The sequence below is a fragment of the Pinus tabuliformis genome, chromosome 1_2 (genome assembly GCF_031772625.1).
Source record: "Pinus tabuliformis cultivar Carrire ecotype Pingquan chromosome 1_2, CPIR1, whole genome shotgun sequence".
Classification (NCBI taxonomy): domain Eukaryota; kingdom Viridiplantae; phylum Streptophyta; class Pinopsida; order Pinales; family Pinaceae; genus Pinus; species Pinus tabuliformis.
In genome coordinates this window covers 482,073,091-482,087,433 of record NC_142298.1, presented here as the reverse complement: position 1 = coordinate 482,087,433, position 14,343 = coordinate 482,073,091, and the positions used below count along the sequence as shown (strand labels likewise).

At 36.8% G+C, this 14,343-nt stretch overlaps 1 pseudogene; it reads left to right on the top strand.

The window, feature by feature from the left end:
- Window positions 1–4,431: 4,431 nt before the first annotated feature.
- LOC149206432 (subtilisin-like protease SBT1.7 pseudogene) lies at window positions 4,432–6,529 on the top strand (annotated as a pseudogene).
- Window positions 6,530–14,343: the final 7,814 nt, after the last annotated feature.

Below are 14,343 nucleotides of genomic sequence, written 5' to 3'. Positions count from 1 at the left end.
AACAGAAGGTCTAAATCACAATCAAAAGTATTCATGTCCGAGGACCCCGGGGAATTGGGAGGAGTGAACGACTTACACACAACTTTCCCTTTGGGATCAGCTCCATGGGCCCGAGAGGGAGAAGATGGAATCATAATAGAAGGTGGGATATGTGCGGCAGGGGATTGTGGAGATGAAGATATATATTGTAGATGGGGGGATGAAGGACCATCCAGGGACGGCTTGTGGATCAGCTGGGGTGAGGGGATGGCAGCGTCCAGGGTCAGCTCCTGTGGAGGGGAGGGTAACGTAAATTTCAGCTGGTGTGTGGGCGGATCATTATTTGACAGAATGGGATGTTTAGGCATGGATGTAGACCGAGGGTGACACTCAGCGAAACCACTATTCTGCCCGGCTGGTCCTGCAGACAGCGATCGAGAACGCAGGAGGCTGGAAGATCTTTCCGGGGAAAGACTTTTAGGCGGAGAGAGCTGCATTTTAGGAAAAATAGAAGCCGATATGCATCATAATTGAATGACTGTTCCATAATCATAAAATCACGTTCATTTGTAACACCTGATTTTTTCTCTGTTGGATGCTTTTTCTTATGTTTTACAGCTGATCGACGTGGACATTGAGGGAAGAGATGGCCTGTTTTATGACACGCCGAACACCTAAATGGAACGCCCCAGTAATCTAGTCGTTGTATTTTTGACATTTCCCAATTTAAATCAATAGACTCCAGAAATCCGCCTTTGTATTCCTTCTCTATGAGGATCCAAGCTACGTGCTTGTCCTTTGCTCCAATGCATCTCGGATCAACATAAATGAAGCGTCCAATGGCATTACCAATTTTCTCCATAGATTCTTTGGTCCACAGTTCGATTGGTAACCCAGGCAGCTTCAGCCAAATGTAATTGTTTTGTGGAGTGCATCTGAGTGGATTAAATCCAATAAACCATCTGTAAAGGGCCAAAAAACTCCTATCTCGGACCCAGGGTTTTGAAAATATGATCTCTAAATCACGAACCCGGAGGAAATGGAAACTATACCAATTATTCATAAGCCTGACAATGGTTGGGGAATAACCGAGCAGAGGAGCCCATTTGGCAGCAATCCAAGTTCTAATATGTGAATCCTCCATTGACGGAAAGTGCCATCGACCCACTAAGGCTCTCTTTTGCAAGCTTGAGATTCTATCAAATAATAGAGGGCCATCCAAATTAATGGCGTCAGGCGGGGGAGAAGTTTTAACCGGCCGGCTTTGTTTATGCCGCAAATGTATTGTAGAACCGCCACCCCTTGGAGACAGTTCATACTGTGAAGAAGGAATGATGTCAGCATTCAACGTGGCAGCCCAGTCGGATTTTGCTGTTTGGCTGGCATGGACTTTTTCCGCGTCTAAGGTGGCCCGAACCAAGGCCGATGCCGCAGAGTTGTCAGATGGAAAGTCCATGAGGGAGGACAGATACAGATATCAATAAGTCTGGAAAATAGATCCCAAGAGATAGACTGACAAGCCAAGTACCGCAAGGCTTTATTATAAAGTGGAAAGAAAGCCTGATTTAGTCAAGTTATCAGTACAACTTTGTCCGAAAAAGGATGGGCGCGGGAGGAAAAAAGGAAATGACGGCCTACGACCGGGTAGCCATGACACTAGAAGCTTCCCTACTGACAGAAAGATTGAGAATATGCCATCAATCCAATATGGAAAAAAGGAATGTGGTTGCGGGCATTTATCAAAAAAACAGGGGATAAGTATTATCAACCATAATGGCAAAGCCAACCTATCGTCGGCGAATATAAATTCAAAAATTCCGGCACCAGAAAATACAGGCAAGATCACCCCTGTGCGGAATTATGCATCAGGAAGACACATCTGGGCAAACAATACAACAACAGCATATCTCATAAACGCACCACCAAGGTCCAATCCTGAGGCGGATGTCTGTGCATGGTTTGGTAATAATAAAGTATTTCTTGAGATTTTTTATGGTTACTACAAATTTGTAAGACCATGAAAACCACAAGGAAATATCGTTTGTTTGTATTAATGCTCGTCCATAGTTGATTTTCAAGGATTGTTTTTTATAAACTATTTATAATTTCCAAAATAGTGACGTCGCATAACTTTCTTAATAATTTTCAAAGCAGTGACTTAGCATTTGTTATATAAATATGACTTTTTATAAAATTTTGGTTCGCTAGACAAATTGACCTAAGAAAAAAAATTCATTATTTTGTCTTTGCAACTGGGAAAGGGAACATGGAAAGAGAAGCTGATGACATTTAATTGTGAATACTAACCTGATAACATAGATCCAATATAACAAATTTAGGTCAATATAATTTATATACTTTATATTTCAATTTATTATTTATATTTTTTTATAATTATAATTATATATTTTATATTTTATTTTAATATATATATATATATATATATATATATATATATATATATATATCGAATTAAAATAGATTTGGTATATTTTTCTTACCTTATAAAATTGATGAATTATTTATTCCTGTGAATGTCGTTAGTGTTTTTATGAGATGGTCTTCGATAGTTATATTTAATTTAAACATTTTTAAGTATGAAAATAGAAAGAACAACCTTTTAAAATCACTGAACTAATTAAATATAAATATTTCGCATTTTTCAAAGAGAAGTTTGTAGGTGTACTCAGTTTTTTTGTTTTTTTATGATTTTTTAATTATATTAAATTTAATATATATTAAAATATATAGAGATTAAATTAGCGTGTGAGATTTTTTTGTTTATGGGATAAGGGATCTTATTTTGGAATAGTCATTTTAGTGTTAAAGTCTATTAAGGTGTATATAGTCTATCTTTTTGGATTTGAACTCGTATAGACAAGACAACAAACCCTTGATATGTTAACAAATAGAAAATTATTAGGAAAGGCATTAGGGATGCTTCTCACGAGTCTTTAAAATTTGATAAGATAAATATGTACAAAACTTTAATTAAAATGAAGGAAAGGTATTATATTAATAAAAAGAAAGTGTAGCTTTTACACCTAGGATCCAGGCTTGACCCTAAGAATTTTTAGAGGTAAGTTCTAATTCGTAAACTTAAGTAAAATAATACGCTTCCTTAGAAGGCTGGAATTCCTATTAAAAAATATTTACAAATTCCCTAATGCATGGACACCATTCTAAACATGGTTATAGAGGATGATGTTTTTCTATGGAAGACATAGAATTTGAGTTTAAGCATTTTGCAAATGGGAAAGCTAACAACATTGAATCCTACGAAGTTTAATTTATTAAAATTAGAGGGTCTATCTTCATCCTTCACATACAAAAGGTCTTCAATTCAGCAATCAAAATAGGCTTCCCTTAACCTTGGATACAAAATCTCATTGTACATATTTCTAAAAGTAAGGACAAAAATGTTCCCTCGAAATATTTTGGAAAAGAAGATTAGCCCATGATTAGAAAGTCTAGAAAGATGATTAGAGATAAGGCTATTTTTATGATATATCATTCAAATGTGAACCACCTTATTATAATTAGGATTATTGTAGAGGAGTTACAAAATAATAAAATGCCTGAGGATTCAAATGTGACTCATGGAGGAACCATCCATCCATGAGTCTGGAATGCCTGGGTGCTTTCCAGGTTATTTAGGAACCATCCATTCACGATTCTTGAATGTCAGGGTGCCTTCCATGTTATTTAGGCACCATCCATTCTCGAATCTTCAATGTCGGGGTGCTTTTCCATGTTATTATTTAGGGACCAGCCAACCATTCACGACAGATGAATGTCTTGGTGCTTTCCGTGTCATGACTCTTGAATGTCTTGGTGCAATTATTTGATTTTGAATTCCTATTTGGACGAGGGCAGGACTGATTCAAGACGTATCAGTTATTTGCTGTGGAATTCGGCGAATTCCTATTTGGGTTTGGGCAGGGCAGCACATTCAAGACGTATCAGTTATTTCTCTAGTTGCTGATGATGAAGACAGTACACGTAAAGTTGATGCTATGTTTCATATCAGCGCTGTCCGCAGTAGCAACAGCAGAGGACGATGGGATGATTTACATAATTCACATGGATAAATCTGAAATGCCCACTGTGTTTTCCTCCCACGAGCAATGGTATCAGTCTATGGTCTCCTCTATCATAAATGGAAAACATATGGAAGGAGCGTTATTGTATGTTTACAACAAAGTAATGCACGGCTTTAGTGCTAAGCTGAAGCCGTCGGAGGTGGATGCACTGCAAACAATGCCGGGGTACATCGCAAGTCATCCATACAGCAGGGGTAAGTTGGATACCACCCATTCAATCAAATTTCTAGGGCTCAAAAGAAAATCCGGCATATGGCCCCTAGCAGAATTGGGCAACAGGTCGGATGTTATAATCGGAATTCTGGACTCGGGCATCTGGCCAGAGAGTGAAAGCTTCAAAGATAATGGAATGAGTGACATCCCTGCCAAGTGGAAAGGCCAATGCCAGCCGGGCGCTGGCTTTAACTCTTCCCTTTGCAACAGAAAACTGATAGGAGCCCGTTATTTTAACAAAGGATTCCTGGCGCAATACGGTTCTCTCAATACTGCTGTGGATTACGATTCGGCCCGAGACTCTGACGGCCACGGCACGCACGTCTCCTCGACGGCTGCAGGAAACTTCGTTGACAATGCCGATTTTTCCGGGTATGCAGAAGGCAGGGCGAGGGGTGTGGCACCGCTGGCTCGCGTGGCCATGTATAAGGTTGTCTGGGACGATGACGTCATTGACGTAGACGCTTTGGCAGCGATAGAGAGCGCCATATCCGATGGAGTCGACATCTTGTCTCTGTCCATGACTTTGGGCCCTCCGGATTTCTACAAAAACGTGATGGCTATAGGAGCCTTTGCAGCGGCAGAAAAAGGCATGCTTTTCTCCTGTTCAGCACACAACACCGGGCCGCATAACTATACTGTACAAAACGGCGCGCCGTGGATCCTTACAGTGGGATCCGGCACTATTGACAGGGCTTTTATCGCCAAAGTTAAGCTGGGGAACGGACAAATCATCGAGGGAGCTTCTCTTTTCACCGAAAGACGAGTGATGTCAGGCATTCCGATCACCTATGGAAATGACAGCTCTCGAACATGTGCACTCAATTCCTTAGATCCCGAAAAGGTTGCCGGGAAAATCTTGTTCTGCATGAACAATTACACGGATTCCTACATGTCGCTCTTGGAAGCAAACAGAACCGGAGCTGCTGCTGTGATAGTCATCGGCTATGACACGCTATACCCTGAACTGTATTGGATGCCTGCGGTGACGGTGACTATAGAGCAAGCACGCCTAATAGCAGATTATGTTATGAGTACTGATGCATCAAACGCCACAGCTGACATAAAGTTCGTGATAACTCAGCTGGGATCCAAGCCTGCACCAGCGGTTGCGTATACGTCGTCGAGAGGGCCAAATAGTCTGACTCCTGGTATCTTGAAACCCGACGTGATTGCACCCGGCGTGGACATACTTGCCGCCTGGGTGCCTAATGTTGCTGCTTCGTACGTGGGATCGATTCCATTGGAGACCGACTATGCCCTCGCCTCTGGGACGTCTATGGCCGCTCCTCATGCAGCAGGCGTTGCGGCTCTGGTGAAAGCCGTCCACCCGGACTGGAGCCCCGCCGCTATCAAATCTGCTCTCATAACGACGGCCGACACACACGACAACACCGGTCACGTTATAACAAATCAACTCTACCCTCCTTCCGTCCTAGCGACTCCCCTGGATTTCGGCGCCGGCATTGTGAATCCCAATAAAGCAGCAGATCCTGGGCTCGTCTATGACTCCGACGTGAATGACTATATGGATTACCTTTGCGCTCTCAATTATACGAAGAAGGAAATCAGGATGGTAACGAGGAGGGAATACTCGTGCAGCGGCCATGCTGCTGTTGGCGATCTCAACTATCCATCATTCCTTGCAAATTTCACATCAACAGCAGCGAAGGTGGAGACATTTAAGAGAATTCTAAGCAACGTCGCTGATGACAATACGATGGAGTTGTCTATAATGCGACTTTTTGAGATTCCGGTGACGGAATCTGGCGGAAGAAATTGAGGTTAAATCTTGATTTTTTGCAGTTAAAATGGTTTTTTAACTGCATATTTGGATTCAGCATCCTCGAAAACCCCTGGGACGCTTTCATTGTGCAGAAACTAGCTATCAAACTTCGATTCCAATAAATTTCTGCCGGATTTCGACTGGAAAAACCCGCCGGAAAGATTTTCAAAAAGTCGCGTTATAGACTACACCCAATACGATACCATATCTGTATAGGGCAGTAGTGAAGGCTCCTCGAGGAGTCTCAGTGCAGGTGCAACCTGACTCTCTGCTATTCAAAGAGAGGAATGAAAAGTTGGAATTCTCTCTCAGCTTGGAAGTAGTGGATGGAAAGGGGCAGAGTGACGACGATCCGGTGGGTGGAGAATGTGTGGTGTACGGGTACTTGAGTTGGGTTGATGGAAGAGGCCATGTGGTGACAAGTCCGCTTGTGGCTCTATTCTGTTAATGGACAATATTACTATCCCCTCCCGTGCACAATAAATCATTGCAGCCAATTTGTATGGGTGAAGCTTCATGGTTTTAGCTCTATATCCTTTCATGTAGGAGTGGTGTGTCGTTCAGTCTTATTATATTGCGACGGGGTTCAAGCTCACAGTAAGGGTGTTTCATTGCCCCAGCCTTGGGTTTATTCTATATAGTGTATGCATGAAATTATTCTGATTCAATAAACGACTACCTTTTCATATATCCTTGCTTTTGTAAGTGGTAGTGTCTTTTATTTTGATCAATGCATCCACATTTCGACTCAGGCAATAAGATTTTCAATGTCACATGGCTCAAAAATAATATAAATGCAAATGTCGCTATATACCTGATAAATGAGTTCCTATCAATGTGTAAATCTGTGCCTTTATAGAACTATTTTAGAATCAATATTCATCATATGTTTAACTAGATTTATAACATTGAGAAAAGGATAAACGGATAGTGGAAATGTTATTATGGGTTTGAAAATAATTATATAAATCCATGAACCTTTGATATTGGATAGAAAAAATCCTCTTTGACACTCTTGTAACTTTTTTTATTTCATATAGATGCAAGTTTGGGGACGCAATATCTCTACAAAGCCATGCAAAAAAACAAAGTAGGTCAAAAATAATTTTATAACCAGTAATCTCAAAATTAAAGGAAATACACCTTATCATATCCTCCTCACAAAAGAAATATTACCCCCATTGAGGACATATATATGACTAGGTACTTAATATATTAGAACAATTTAAATAACAGGGAAGATAAGAGGATTCCTAAAATTGCTTCAAACTCTAGTCAAAGCCACCTTGCACTATAAAAAGGATGGCGTAAGGATGCCCAATATTAACTCAACCATTGGTGATTAAATGATAGAGATCATTTTGCAAAATAAGGATAATATTAAAAATATAATTACATCAAAATTTAAGGACACAATGTGGCGCAATAAAGAGTTGGTGGAGAAAGAATATTAAGATATTATAATGAGTGGATTAACCCTAATACAAAAGATCAAAATTATTTCTATGTCTTGATGAGTGTGACTCAAGAAAATAAACATTGTTAAAATAAAAACTAATTCACATAAGCTCCATAGTGAAACTAGGCATTGGTTAATTCTCAAAATGTCTTGGGATGAAAGAATCTACCACCTTTGGGACACAAAGAGAGTTGAAGATGAAATGTAATTTCCCTTTAGATGTATTGCATAGGAGATTACATCTCATTTTCAAAATCTTGGTCACAAGATATCTTCATAACCTTTTAACTAAACAAAATTATGATGATTTTAGAATAGTTCTCTTAATGTTTTTCAAGCATAAAAATAAAATACTAAAGGATTCTAAATAATCCCTTATGAAATCAAAATACTAAAGGATTCTTGAGATCCAATAAACCAATTGATCTAAGTGGATGTTAATCATCATCATCATCATCTATATATATAAGAGCAATATAGTTCAGGTCCAAAAAGGAAAAGAAATCAAAACTTTAAATGTGTAAGATATTGTCTAAATTTGAAGGATGTGAAGACTTTATATAGTATGTTCATAGTAAGAAAGAAAAAGAAATTGAAACTTAAAACATTGGAGATCTCATAGTGTTATATGTAAGATATCAAAGATGTGAAGAGTTTATGTAGTCTAAAGAAGGAAAACAATTTCCATATAATTTTTCTTTTACACAGTGGGAAAACCAATGATAATTCAGTGGCCAAATTAGTGGTGGGGTTGTTATCCACTAATGTAGGATGACTCATCGCTATTATTCAACGAAAACCAGACACCTCCCCATCTTAGATCATTAACTCGTTTCTTTACATTCAAAGAAACTAGCCCTTAGCCAAACAAAAACACTTTTAGAACATACTCTAGGCCTCAATTTCCGTATAATTTTTTTATGTGAATAACTTTATTAAATTTTTTTTAATATGTTATTTTAATTTATAAATTTTATATACCAAACCCCTTGCAGATTCATTTGTGTCGTTGTTTACTATAGCAATGACCAAATTTATATGATAAATCTAATTGTGAATAGTTGTGTGGGACGTGTCTCAAAAAGCATCCTTCTAGAAAAACGTAAAGGCTTCCAGAAATATTGGGACACAATACGCCAAGTGCGTGTTTAGCGTCTGAAACGCATGCCCCAGTGATCAAATTTGAAGGGCAGGTCTTAATTTCATTTAGAAGGGCACATATTCAGGTCGCACTTCTATAATGAAAAGCATAAAAAAAAGAGCAATTCAATTGACAACAGTAAATTATTTTCAAATTTCTTTTTATTTTTTCACAGGAGAATGGTGGAACAACCCCATGGATGTTGTGTATAAGGCAGGGCTGATATGAGCCGCAACTAATATATCAGATGCATTTACCATTAATAGATAAACAGGAGACCTATATTCCTGCTCCAGTTCAAATAAGGATTAATTTTGTAGGAAATTTTTGTGACCAGAACGTTCAAGCCAATATACAAGTAGCTCAATCAAATTTAAGTTATTGCATGAATGAAAAAATTTAGTGAAATTCTAAACAGGTTTAGGATTCAACAAAAGAGTGTGCAAAGGTGTATATGTTTTTGGTATCTCCTTTTTAATATGAAAACATACCAGGAATTGGGAATCCACAAACAAATCAAATCCAGTATGTTAGGAAGCCTGTTGAATGTGCTCCTCTCCAAGCATAAATTGTGCTTAAACCTTGCTTGACAGACGTTTGATAAATGATGAATCTATGCTCCTCTCCAGCTTAAATCCTCGTCAAACCTTGCTTTGGGCAACTTTCAGGCACAACCCAGTGAGATTACAGACCTAATACATGGCCCATAATGACATCTAGTCGCTCTCCACTGAAACTACCTAATGTAATGGTATCAAAGGGTAATTGTGACATAATAATTAATAAGAGCTTCCATCATATTCACAATTAGAAAAAACAACTCAAAAAGAAACTGTTGTTTTTGAAATGGGAGAGACTCAGAAACTGCCAAATGTAATGGTATCAAAAGGTAATTGTGATATAATAATTAATAAAAACTTGCACCATATGCACAATTAGAAAAAACAACTCAAAAGGAAACTGTTGTTTTTGAAATGGGAGTTTCTGAAATGGGATTTAAGTTTTAACATGAAAAGAAATTTACATATTCAACATTCCTAAAATTCTAATTTCAGAAAAAATGAAATTTAAATAAAAGGTTGACAATTTAACAACACTTCGTACAAAATTTTAAGATATTATTCCAATTTTTTTTTTAAATGACAAAAACCAATTTTTAAATTTTTTTTGACTGGTAAAATTTTCTCCCTACTTCTCTGACGTGCCAGAGACCCTTTGAAGGGCTCTGATGTGTTCAATTTTGATCCCTGTGCCCCACACGCAGAGGCATTGAAGCGTCTGAAACTATTTATAATGTCCAAAGTAGTGACGTCGCATAACTTTCTTAATAGTTTTCAAAGCGTTGACTTAGCATTTGTTATATAAATATGATTTTTTATAAAAATTTGGTTAGCTAGACAAATTGACCTAATAAAAAAAATTCATTATTTTGTCTTTGCAACTGGGAAAGGGAACATGAAAAGAGAAGCTGATGACATTTAATTGTGAATACTAATCTCATAACATGGATCCAATATAACAAATTTAGATCAATACAATTTATATATTTTGTATTTCAATTTATTATTTATATATATTTTTTTTATAACTAGCATTTGCACGAGATGTTGCAAAGGAAACACCATAAAGCATAAATTGAAGAACACAAATACAACAAAAGAATACTTTGATAAAGAATAAAAATATATTGAATGCTCAAATCAATGCCACATTAACTGGAACGACTTAGTAGACATACATTTCACATTTGTAGCTTTGCTAACTATTTATGTTTTATAAATACTAATAAAATGATAATCTTACAGAAAAAGAAGACATCACTTTGTAGGGTGTGTTATTTGTATTTACACAATTGATTTTTTTATTCAATCAACTACGCTATTCTCTATGCTTTTGCTAGGTTCCTTCATCACCACCATCATTGGGAAATTCATTTCCCTCTTGAAGTATGAAACGAGTAGCGATTCCCAATTGATCTCACACTACCACCACAAAGAAGCTAGCAATCATAATATACAAATCGAACCAGCCATCCTATCAAGCAATCCATGTAGTTCTCAATCTATAGCTTTGATAACCCAAAACTCAAATCTTTTATATCTAATATACACAGAAATTTTCACATTAATATGTCTGGATCTCATTCTAAGATCTTTACAGATCTGATATAAATTTGGTGAGCTCAGAGGTGTGTTTGCCTCTCAAGCCCAATTATTCATGCTCTAGAATCTGAAGTGGGCAAAATTTACTGATCCGATATTGTAAAGTTGATGATCGTTGAGAAAAGATCCATGAACATAAGAACAAACTTCATGATTTGATGGGACCAAAATCCACATAGTCCAAGTAACCTATCTGTCATTCAAAAAGGATTTTTATTCAGATAACTGAACATTGTCAAAGTAAACTTATCATTATCAGATTTTTTCAGAGAAGGGAAAGCGCTGCAAAACAAGTAATTCGTTTTCAAGCCATTATAAATATGTCTGTCCAGAACAATTGGTTAATCATGTTTTTCTTTTAATTCTGATCACACAAACACAAACAAACCATGTAAGAGCTTTTGCAGTGATATCCAAGATGCAAAAGAAGACCAGACATATTATAAACACTGCACATTTTTGAGATTTTTGCAAACAGGAAGAGTTATGAAGTTTTTCTTCATGACAGGATATATTATTCTGTACATAGAAGGTACATCAAAATTTAATTCAACAGTCAAAGTAAAAATTTGACTATAAGAGTAGTTCTTCAGTCAAGTAGTGGAAATTGGCTAGCTTTGAGGCAAAAACCCTGCAGACAATGTGTGCTAGGCATGCTTTTGAAAGCCAAATTTTAACACAAAAAGTAGAATTTCTTTCCAATGACAATAATCTGCACCATGCTTCTGCACTACACACCCTTTTTTCCATCAACACCTTCGGCAAGATGAACTACTAAAGCATAGTAACTGCATGTTGACGTGATTTCAGGTTTGACTATTTATGTATATGTACAACCAATGCGGAATGGCATAATTTTATAGCACAAGGATTTTTGCTAACTAAACTGCAATAGAAAAACAAGAAAGTGCCTTCTCTCAAGAACACAATCTCGTGTCAAGGGAAGTCACTTGGAAAGGGATCACTCACATTTGCATACAGAAGGAAAAGCAAGAAAATACAATGTTGTACAACAAATGGCCATAATTGATGGTTAAAGTTTTCACAGTGCCTAGAAGGGCCATCTCAAGGAGTATCGAGAATCAGACGATCCAATGGCAGGCATGTCATAAACTTGAAAGGGATCTGTTTCAACACCGTAGTCCATCAAAGGTCTGTCTTCCAGTTGATAATCATGGTCATACACAAAATCAGGAATCTCAATCTGTCCCTTCCTAATGTAATCCCAGATAAATTCTAGATGATTTACATACTTTAGTTTCCAGTGTAAAATGCATAACACATCAAACACTGCATAAGCACATCTGCAACAATTAGTTATAATGAATTATTTGAATCAAAATGCAAACTCAGCTTAATACTCACCCTGTACTCAAGAAGAAACGACCAAGGGTTGCAAAAAATAGTCTTGACTGAAGCCCTGGATGTAGGAAATACACCACCTGAAGCCTTTCCTTAAAAGCCAGAGGAAGTTCTTCATAGATCAACCACAAAGTAGACACGCTAGGGCAATTTTCACTCCTTTGAACAGAGGTATGAATTAGAAAGTGAACTAATATCAAATTGCTTCATATGTTCTCATAACAGTGAGGTCGCTTTTTGGTGCTTGCAATAGTGTGCCTTTCTTTCCACTATTGTTTGAGCCTTAATTCAGATACTCGATATTTATATTTTCTGTAAAAAGGTGTTGTACATAATCTAATTTCTAGATATATATGCTTTTGGGTGCTTGCAATAATGTTTTCTAGCCTTATTTTCCACTATTGTTTGAGCCTTCATAATTCAGATTTTCGATATTTATGCTTCTTGGTTTTCTGTAAAAAGTTTTCTAACCAATTAATGCACGCTACAGCAACATGCAAAAGGAGAGACAGAACAAGTTATTTTATCTATTAATTCCCTGCACATAGATATCTATGCTTCTTGGTTTCCTGTAAAAAGTGTCCGAAGCAGTTTAAGGCACACTCAAGTAACATGTAAAAGGAGAGGGAGTAAGTTGTTTTATCCGTTAATTGACTACAAAGTGCAGGTCCCATTGACTAGATCAACCACTAGTAAGGTTACTTCTTTAGTGCTTAAATGGTATAAAATACCTGCTTTGGACTACAAAGTGCAGCTCCCATTGACAAGATCAACCGCTAGTAAGGTTACTTATTTAGTGCTTAAATGGAATAAAATACATGCTTTGGACTGAAATGCTTGTTTTTTCAATGATGTTGGTGTATTAAAAGCCAAAAGATAGACAAGTTATTGTTGTTCTCTCTGTTAATTCCCTGCAAGGTGCTGATCCCCATTTACAAGATCAACCTTTAGAAGGGTTATTTTTTAATGTTTAAATGGCATACAAGATAAGCTTTGGGCTAAAATTTAAGGCACACAAAGAGATACATGCTAAGAGAGAGACAAAGTTGTTTTACCTGTTAATTCCTTACAAAGTGTAGGTCCCCATTAACAACATCAACCTCCCTATGGTTTAAAAGGAATACAAGATAAGCTTTGGACCAAATTTCTTGTTTTTACAATGATGCTTGTGTATTAAAATCCAAAGTATGTACATATTATTATTGTTCTAGCTTATAACTCACTACATAAGTGGAGGCCCCTGTTGACAAGATCAAAATTTAGTGGAATTATACTTTTTAATGTTTAAATGAAATACAAGATAAGGTTTGGACAAAAAATTTGCATTCACATTCTGCATTTTTTGAATGGTGCTGGTGTATTAATTCGTCCAAAGAGAGACATTTTATTGTCGCTCTATTTGTTAGTTACCTACAAAGTGCTGGTCCGCATTGAGAAGATCAACCTCTAGTGAAGTTACTTCTTTAATGTTTAAATGAAATACAAGGTAAACTTTGGACTAATATTCTGTGTTTTCTCAATGGTGCTTGTGTATTAAATCCTTTTACCAAAGATGTGCAATTATAGGAATGCATTTTACTGTGTCTTAAAAAATTTCCCCATGTTTGCAAAACTTTTAATGAGCTATGAAAGTCAGAAGAATCTTACTGATTTGTCATTTTGATCCATGGAAATATCCTGCTAAGAAATATGTACTTTGTTTTCCACAAGAGTATTCTGCCATCTCAATGGTAATGGCGTTTCCACACATTGAGAGGAGAAAATCAAAAGATTAAAAGAAACTGATGATACGTTGCAGCCAGAACTAATATAATCAGTACATGATGTGTCTATAAGAATCAAGATTTCTCTTTAATTCTGTAGTTACAAAGCATCTTCTGTCAATCAACTGTATAACTACAATATAAAGTCATATCTTCCAACTTACACTCTCTTCTTCTTCTTGCATCCCCCAAACATTCGTTTTCAAGCCATTATAAATATGTCTGTCCAGAACAGTTGGTTAATCATGTTTTTCTTTTAATTCTGATCACAAAAAACAAAAAAAACCATGTAAGAGCTTCTGCAGTGATATCCAAGATGGAGAAGAAGACCAAACATATTATAAACACTACACATTTTTGAAATTTTAGCAAACA